Genomic DNA, 10,152 nt, shown 5'->3' on the forward strand with positions numbered 1-10,152 from the left:
AAAAAAAAAAAAAATCCTACAAAACAAAAACTTGAACTGAACCCTCCCACGTTTCAAAGTGAGAAAACGTAAAATGTATTCAGATGCTCTCATTGGGGTTGCCAGTAATATCATCCAGGTAAAGTTAAATCCCTTTAGCTTTAGGGCTTCCATGTCTCATTGTGACCACAGAACAAGTATCTCCTAAACACTAGGCCACCTCCGCCAGGAAGCGGCTTTCCTATACAAAAATGGAAATATTTCTATATAAACATTAGTATTCCTTTAATTATATTGCAGCAATAAGGCAGTGAAGACTTCCACAAAGCCTTTGACTATAACTTATAGAGGGAGCTTATAAAGTACGGGTGGGTATAAACAGGTGAGCAAAGAAATAATGCTGTCTTATTACCCATTACATCTGTTTCTGGTACTCTGCATCCTTCCTATGGATTTTGTTATTCAGTGTTAATAAAATATTAAATAAGGGAATTTTTTGGATTGGGTACGATGTATTATATGTCGGGCTTAATTTATGGCTGTAGGACCATAAAAAAAAAAAAATGCACCTTTGTCCTTAATACTCTCAGTAGGCTTTAGTTGCCTACTAGTAAATGGTAATGAAACGGTTAAAAGTGCATCAAATCTTGATAAGTTTTGCATTTTGTGTCTCACCCGTTCTATGTTTTTACTTAAGCTCGTAAATGAATTATGGGCTATTGCAAGGTGTAACAGATACACTTTCTGACTCTAGCCCTGTGGCTGCTCAATGCGGTCTATTAAGTTAATGGGAAGAATAATCAAGCAAATACTGTGGCAAGTAAAGACAGCCGCTTTTACTGGCACAGATATAATCAGATATAATCCATTGGTTTACGAGTATCCCTTTAATAGCAATTAGATTTTAACAAATTGGATACGTATTAGTTACATGTAACAGCAATGGTTTGTTCCAAACCTACCGTTTTAGTAATTGTTACTTTTTCATGTTCACAAAAGACTATTTTACAGGATTTTTCTTTACTCAGAACACACTCGGCTTTAGAGAGAGATCTTAATATTTCTCTTGCATGGGACAGGAACCTGACCCAGGTCAGGTATTGTCTCTGGCATCAACCAGACCTCCTCTACTCTTCTACATAGGGCAGGAAAGAAACCTCTATCTATCTAAAAATACCCCCTCGCCATATATTGTTTCCCATGTGTTTTTCCTGATGTATGTAGAAAGAATATGTATGGTTTTATGTAGCCCTCTTCCCTGGGGAGTGAATTCTGGTAATTCCAAGGTGCCCTGGGATGGGCCAATGTTACCTAGCTGAGGTACATAAGATGCTTGCCCTTGGGACCGAAAGGATCCTCCAGTTATGGAGTCAGGGGCAGCAGCGGCCCCCATTTGAAACAAGTGTCTGCACAGCTAACCTAAAGTGGTTCTGCCAAAAAAAAAGGTTAAAGGGCGCTCTGCTTCTGCGGAAGAGCTGAGGTTGCTTTGCTGCTGGCATTGAAGGTGTTTTTTGGAAACGTATATAACGCCTGTCTTGCTATAGCAACATGCTAGCGGCTGCGCTGTTTTCAAGTGGCCCCAGATATAAAAGTTTTACATTGAGTGTTAACTTATATGGTTAAAGCTTTATACATACCACCAGTAGGTTGATTTTGTTGCTATTCTTGCATGTTCTTTTCCCACTTTAATGCTGCCAAGGTAAGCTATTTTTTGGGGGGGGTTGCCTCCGATCAAGACCGGGGAGGTTGACGAAAATTTACCCCATTGCCCCAAGTTGCCCCATTGATTTTTTTTTTTTGTGCTATTGTAGAAGATTACAGGAAAAGATCCATCTCAAGACTGAGTCCCTGTCAACGAGATCTGTCAGAAAGGGCATAGGCCTGAAATGCAAGGCGGCCATGCAGAAGACTTTTCACGTTGTTTTGAAGCAGCAGCTTGGGCAAAGGTTTGTAATGTGAGCGAATAATGTAAACGCGTAACGAAGATTATTCTAAGAAACAAGGCTTTTGGAAGCCAAAAATATCATTAAGGGTTTCAATGACTAGCAAATTGACCACCACCAGCAGTACACCTTCCGCATCCTCGTATATTTACATCAGTCAAGCAGGTAAGGTTAACTTTTATTATCCCACCAACTGCAAGTCCAAGTGTGGCCTACAATTACCGTGATAGAGAGCCAACAAAGCCTTTGGCATGTATGTGAAAGAGAAGTACATTTGGCTAGATAGAGCAGGAATCCGGCTGTTCTTGCTGCTGCCACCTAGTGTTCAAACATAATCATTACAAATATGAATACCCATTAAACACCTAACCTCTACATAACACAAATATAGACAAGAGCGCCAAACGGAATCGCTATAGAAAAACTATATAGTACAAGGCTGTATAAAAACATTACCGCCATGAATAATGCGTATTTCACAAGCAGCAGTGTTCAGAGAAGCCATTAGGTCATCCAAAAAGCTTTAGTAAATAGCACAGATTGTTGAATTTCTGGTCAGTTTATGTATATTTGTGCCTCTGATATGTGGTTTAATATTCAATGCTTTAGATCAATTGTTTAAAGGAGGTATTTAAAATAAATGGCTAAGCGGGCTGTTGGGATTTTATATTGACTCTGACTGTTAACTTTTTTTTATTATTAAAAGCATCCTTATTTATATTTTAAACGTATTTTGCCTTTGGGCTTCGACATGCTAGGACATATATTAATCCACAGTTTGTTCCTATTGTAAACTATGTAGCAATTTCTATTTTAAAATTGCCATTACACAGATGGAGAGCTTTTCTTTTTCTCTCCAATGCATGAGAGACCTCTGTGCTTCACTATCATATACAGTACACAGGAAGCAGGGCTTGGTAAATATCAAAATGTTTATGTATGTTTTTTTTTGGTTGCAAAACCAAATAAAGGAGACATTTGAGAAAGTCAACCAAGAAAATAGCCATGTATCGGTGGCAGGGTTTGGGATATCTTTGGTGTTTGGAGGGTCCATAAGCAGAAAAGGTTTATTCTAGCTCCAATTTACGCAAGAAAAAATAATAATTGTGCATTAACTAAGGAGTACGATATTTATGGTCGCAAAATAAAATAAAGAAAATAATTTTGGTATAAGTTTATGAGAGATTAATGTCAGTTTTTATGAGCCCCTGCAAACATTAAAAGGGCATCTATGACCAAAGGGGGGCCTGAACAGACTATTTATCTACTTCTGTCAGTGCTACTCCTGATAAGCTCTATAAAACCACTCCTAGCCTAGTACTGCTAAATGACAAATATTTTTTTAATTTCATCTCCTTTGTAATTTTTGCCGCTAATAATGTTATAATGTGACACAAAAGCAGGCACTGATAGATTGCTGCCATGAAAACGGATATATATGTATATATTTTTTTTTCATTGTAAGCTTGCAAGAGTGCGGCCCTCTTTTCATTCTATACCAGTATGTCTTACAGTATGTTAAAATTATTGTATATTTTGTATATTGATTTTTAATGTAATTTTGACCTCTTTTATTACTGCTTTGAAATCAGCTGTAGCTCTCTAAATAAAATACAATAATGTAAAATGTTGCTTTCCATGTGATTAAGCCTAGAGAGTACTAGAGAGTGCAAGTAATAGTCTAAGTGGAACGACATGTTTAAATTCTCCAGGCTCAAAAAAAAAGAGTAAAAAATAGTATATTGTTTTTTTTGTTTTAAGTTTCAAACGCATATAAATCAGATAACAGTCCCAAAACGTTTTATCTGTCCTTTTTTCAATATTGGTTCAGGCAGGTGACCAATGGCCTGTGGTAAGTAGACCACTCACCAGAGAATCTTTGGGTCTTCAGACCTCAGATCTCAGAACTATTGGTTTTGTATCATTTAAATTATTTTCTGAAATGTGGTCAATTGATGATTTTTTGTTACCTAGACTCAAGCACCGATGCTTATTGGTGCTTAGCACAATGAACCCAATGGACTGTCCACCCTCGACCAGCAGGTGTCACTACTCAGTATGGCGTTGTCTTCACCGAGAAGGTGTGGACACTCACACAACGGCATTCTTTAACAGGAAATGGTCTTCTAATGTTGCTAACTTTTTAAAACCTATAGCACTGACGCATAAACCGTGCTTAATAGACAATTATATAATAGTTACCTTCACGAAATAAAAATTAACTGATGAGACTTGAAATTTTAGCTCATTATCCAAGATAGGATATCGTGCTAATGGAAATGCTAATTTTCAAAAACCCTTAAAACAGTTTAAACATAAGGTTTAGTTTGTTCAAGTAGATGCTAGATAGGACCTGTAGGTGGGAAGCCTGTGACAATATCATTTTGGTAATTATTCTACTAACTTGCAAATACTTAAAAACATAAACATGGGTTTGTTCCAACTGTATTCATGGTTTTACTTGAGGGTTTCATGCGACCCTGTCTAGGTTTAGTTGGAGATCCTAGTTTTCTGTTGACCTTGCTCATTGTATCTGTCCTCTACCCTGTGACCTCTCCAGAGATACCTACGACTTCAGATGGTTTCTCTAGAGCTTGTTAAGTTAACAAAAACATTTCCTCTGGACTCCACTGACTATGGGTCATAGATGGTGGCCATTATTTTGAGTTTGAACAAAAAGTTCTTAAATATGCTCTAGAATATCACAATACGATTTGTAACTGTCCTGACTTCAATCATGATGAATTTTACTTTGTTAATGTGAATATGTTCTACTAATATTGCTAAACTAAAAAAAAAAAAAGATTGTCGGTTTCACAGAACCAGAGAGGGTGCAACAATATTGTCATGATAAAAGGCAATGAATAATTTTTGAAACAATATTCTATACTTTAGTGCATTAATGATATTTAGAAACAAAAGAAGGCACGATTGGAAGGCTATGGCCTGTTATGTAATGTATTGATCTTCCACTGCCCGACTTGTGTACTTTGTCACTCTGATGCTCCTAAGCCCAGGACCTGTTCTACTGCATTAGTTGTGTTGTCCTTTCTAATGCTGCTACTGGGTGATGTAATAAGCAGATAATGAGCAGCGCAGAGTCATTTGTTCCTTAAATGTATTGTGCTGATGACATCAACCAAAGTACAACATAATACTCAGCAGGAATCCTGCACAGTAGTGTATAGTGAAGAGAAGTCAGTGTGTGTGGTTCTGATGACCAAATTCCTCATTCATTGGGTTAACACCTAACACAGGAGTTCTCCAATACATAGCTCAACAACGGCTACTTAGTAGATCATTGTCCCTGTTTGGAACCCAAATGCTTCTTTGCCTCTTTCCTCCCTTGATGTTCATCTTTTCTAAGAGCACATAACGTTTGCAGTCTATCAGTTTATCCCAGTGTTCTACAGCACTGAAAGTCACAATAATCTGTGTATATGCAGTGGAAAATGTGTTGAAAAAGAAAGTATTCTTCTTCTAGGACCTTAATGGGTTATATACATAGCTAACAATGTCGTAAAATTCACATGTAACCCAGTAAAGCCCTTCCCTCTAGCCACAACTGTAGCAAACAAAAGAAGAAAAAAAAAAGTGTTCCTTATTGGCCATTTCGAATGTAGGCAGGCATGCCACAGAACCAGAAACAGGAAAGTATGAATCTATCCTAATACATCTACCCTTGGGAACAAATCAAACAAAAATAACAAACGAAATGGGAGTTCTAATTGTTAAAAACCTTTCTTACATATTTTGTTGTAGAACTCTACTCATGCTAACACAAAAACACAAGCAGGCAGACACACACTTACACTCTGTCACATAAATCACACCATCATCATCACATCCTCACTTAGATTAGAGCCTTTTGAACTGCTTGAACATGTGTCTCCAGCCCTAGCAAATTGTAGCTGGAGCTGTGGCGTTTCCGCGGCTCCTTTCTGCATATTTGTTAGCAAATAAAGATTATTGGATTTTGTCACAAATACATTCACCCCTTTCCAATTTCGCTGAATCACCTACACCGTTCGCAACAGAGTTCTTTCTCTTACATCTAAACACAATTCCATTTGCCCCATACAAGAAGTCTGTGATTTGTCACCTCCTCTATGCGGCTAAGGCTCTGATCCACTTCTACTTGGGTGCCCCCCCCACTCATTCAGGGATTGGATCCAAAGGGTGGAGCAGATCCGGGTAATGGAAGAGCAGCCCCTTACAGCAGACCGGCAGGTGGAGTGTTATCAAAAGACATGGTATCACTGGCTTGAATTTGTTGCCAGTCTGCAGGCCTCCTTTTTTTGGGAGGTAAAGAGTGTGGGTGCGCTCCCCCTTTTTTATTCTGTCTACTACTCTCTACTTCTACTCCTATCCTTACTCACCACTCCACCTGCCATCGCTGCTGGTATACAGGTGGAATCGTTCTATAGGGTTATCACTGAATGTCTGTTAGCACCAATGTCATAAAGCATTTTTCTTTCTGTTGCCCTCTCTTCCCAATTACTTTCCAGTAATAAGTCTTTTGAAAATAATAAACATTGGTTTGTATTTGCAGCTGGGTGCTGTTTCAGTTGGGGCCTAAGGAGATGCCACTCAAGGGGCTCCCCAGATGAGGCGTAGCAGGGGTATAATATTCTAGCAACATGAGAACCCTGAACAACAATTTTATGGACAGCTGCCTTTCATATAACCCTTTATCTTCTTACATTCCGTGCTCCTTGAAAAGAGAGACATCAGGAGAGGAAATTGGCCTGGAGAGCTTCGAGTCCAAAAGAGGTACTGTCCTCCTAAAAAGCAACACTCTCAGGTATGGGGCACTAATGTGGATCTTGGAAGCTGTGATGTGTGACAAAGGCTGGGCAAACTAGTATAACTAATGAATTCCCTGTCCTGAAGTTCTCAGTCTTCTCCTCACTTATCCTTAGAAAGACAGTCTGAACTAATTAACAACTATTAGCAAAATTAACACAACTCTAGTTCTCAAACATCACAACATTTTTGGGATATCCCAGCTTCAGCATAAGCATCTCAACTATAAACTACTTTTTGGGACATTGAAGATATGCGGAATCCTTCCCTGTTTGAAGCCCTCCAGGGCTGGAGTTGCTTCTAGGCACATTCCAATTGTTCTTGTTCAGGAGGAACAATTTCTTTTTCCTTTCCTGACAGGACCGCCATCAGGCCTGGAACTGGGGAATCCAGGCACGCACGCTTATGTACCCGGACACACACTAGCACATTCACGTACAGACAGTCATATTTAAATAGACTAACACATATACTCAAGCACTCACACTTACATACTCACACATGCTTATGTTCACAGACTCATATAAAAACATGCCCAGAGACAAACACACATGCAAATACCTGTCCACATACACACACATTCAGGATTGCCTTTATACACTTTCTCTGTATCTCTTTATCTCCTTTATCTTTTTCGCTCCCATTTCTCCTTCCTTTCTCTATCTCTCCTTCTCGTTATCTCTCTGCTTTCTCCTTATTATCTTTCTCCACATCTCTTACACTTCCTCTTCTGTTCCTCTTCTTTTCTGTCTTAATTCCTGTGGTAGGAGTGCTAGGTCTGTTTCGGTGCTCCATTGTCGTGTGCACGGCTTTAGTGCTGAGCTCTGAGATATGACCTCATACATCGTGATCAGCATCAACTACCAGTACACATCGCAGGGGAGCTGTGAAACAGAGCTAGGAACAGACCTCACACTCCCTTCGATTTGGGCCGCTTAGGTGGGTGATCTATAATTTCCCCAACTCCAGTGGCAGGCAGTCCAGTCGACCTCTGGAGAAAGAGAGATGGATCCCTTGCTGTTCACTTGAGGTGGCAGTATGCCGTACTGTGGTGTACCATCACAAAAGAAGCCTCGTAGGTGCACGTTTAAACACACAAAGTGTTTAAATTCCCAATCATGCTAAAGAAATAGACTGTAGGTAGAAAATACAAGTCTACATGCATACCAATATTTAGTTACTGATGGTGCACCTTCTTTTGAGGGCTACAGCTCACATCACTCGCATCATAATTATGGGGTGCGGATTATGGGAGTTGTAGTTCACAATTTTTTTTTTTTAAATTAAAATAAGCAATGTATATTTATTATATACACTTACATTCCTTGGAACATTTCAAATGGCCAGAGGGACACCTTTCTAGTGGCTGAGACAAGGCTTTATGAGGTTGGCACACTTGTAGATGTGTGTTTTGTACATACAATGTATTTCTTTGAGCATGATTAAATAATGAAACCTCTTCTTATGTGTGCTTACCAGGGTTTTTTTTGTGACGGTACGCCGCGGTACAGCATACCGCCACCTCCAGTAGTCGACAAGGTGCACTGCCATCTTGCGTGCCGTGCATATGTCAATTACCAAGTGAGGGACAAAGGGCCGGGGGCCATTTGGCTTTACCTGCCCCTCGGGCCAGAAGGCGCCATCCCTACCTCGTGCACAAGGTACGAGGTTGCCATTTTAGTCCCATCATTCAAGCCATGTACTATGTAAATGGTTGGCACTGTAAGGGTTAAAGGTCACAATAATATGCATATAAAAATACATTAGTAAGCTCGATTGAGCAGGACCTACCTTACCTTTATAGTCAAATTGTAATGTTATACACCACAAAGATATACAAAGATGTGGAATATAATGGCGCTATATAAAACATACAATAATAACAAGAACACTTATAACTATCTTAGTCATTTACATAAGTAGCTAATGACATGGCAAAAAGTCCCTATTGTCATTCAAAAAGGCTGGGAGGTATGTAAGGTGAGCGATAATACATATGCATTGCATACTTAAACATGGACTGTACTGAGCTGCAAAGCTTATGAAATGCTCAAGACATCAAATAAGCACTTGGAATTTTAAAAATCTAGCCCAGCTAAACACCTTTGACAAACACTCCAGCATAGAAAGTCCATAAAAGGAGCATAGAAATGATACATTTAGGGAGTAAATGCTCTCTAAAACCATTCTTACTCTAGATACCCCAGTGGACAAATGTGATAATGCAAGTATATGCCAAAAATACATAAAAAATATTTTATTTATATAGCGCCAACAATTTACGCAGCGCTTAATACAATACATATATTCAAGGGGTATGGCAAGACGAGAACGGACAGATTAAGAGAAATTAGGTGAAGAAGGCCCCGTTCAAAAATTTACAATCCCGAGATTAGGAGGATCTGGGGGATAATTGCCTCTGCTTTCCAGCCCTCGTCTTATTCCTCATCATGGGCTCAACAACCTGTGAACCATTCCCCGTCTCCCACCAGTAAGATCCAGGTTTCTCGCTACACCTAACCCCACAAAATAGTCTTTAATGCCACGTATGCATGGGTCTTTACGTATTGGAGCCAGCCCGCCATTAACAAGGTCATGTTAGTCATTCTTCATAATCAATGCCAACGGATATAAGATCTAACACAAATGGGTGAAGACAAATGGACACTATTGGGCAGCTATCTAGACAATTTTCTGACGAGGGGCAAATTGTTAGCCCCGTCCATAAACGGGTGGTCCAGGGCGGAGGGAGGGGGCAACTATCCCACCTTAAGGACGTCCATGGCTGTTGGGTTAATGCTTTATTAATCATGTTTGGGTTAGCGCACATTTTTTAGAGGGAATGTAATTTTTTTCATCATATGGATCAAATCTCTGCTTTCAAAAACACTGTACACTGTACAGCTGCGCTGAATTCCTAATGACAGCTGGAGGCAAACACAGCCTGCTCATAGGGTGTTATTAATAAAGTGTTACAATTTAAAAAAAAAAAGAAGCTGTCCTAAGAATAGCCAGAACTGAGCAACAAATTGTTATTTTTTATTAAACTTCATGGCCGCAGTGGCACGCCAAGGGTTAAATCACCGTCTACACAATCAAAATGTCTGAGTTTTGGACTCTGTCCAAATTAGCATCACCCATGTTACGTCATAACACCCTCAGGGTGCATTATGGGACAGCCCCTGATCGCCACTTTAAGAACCCCTCTTGATCCCCCAGATAGTCTCCGCCTCGGTTCCGACGTCACCAAAGAGGGCGCAGCATTCGCTCATGATTGACATCCCTCTCTGTGGACCGCCTACCGCGTTGAACAGCTTTGAAACCCCGCCTATTTACAATTTTGATTGGAACAGAGCCCTAGCTTTGAATTTTCTCATTGGTTCATGAATCATTACAGTTGGAAAAAACCATCGTGCTCCCTTCA

The sequence above is a fragment of the Spea bombifrons genome, chromosome 1 (assembly GCF_027358695.1).
Source record: "Spea bombifrons isolate aSpeBom1 chromosome 1, aSpeBom1.2.pri, whole genome shotgun sequence".
In the NCBI taxonomy this organism is placed as follows: Eukaryota; Metazoa; Chordata; class Amphibia; order Anura; family Pelobatidae; genus Spea; species Spea bombifrons.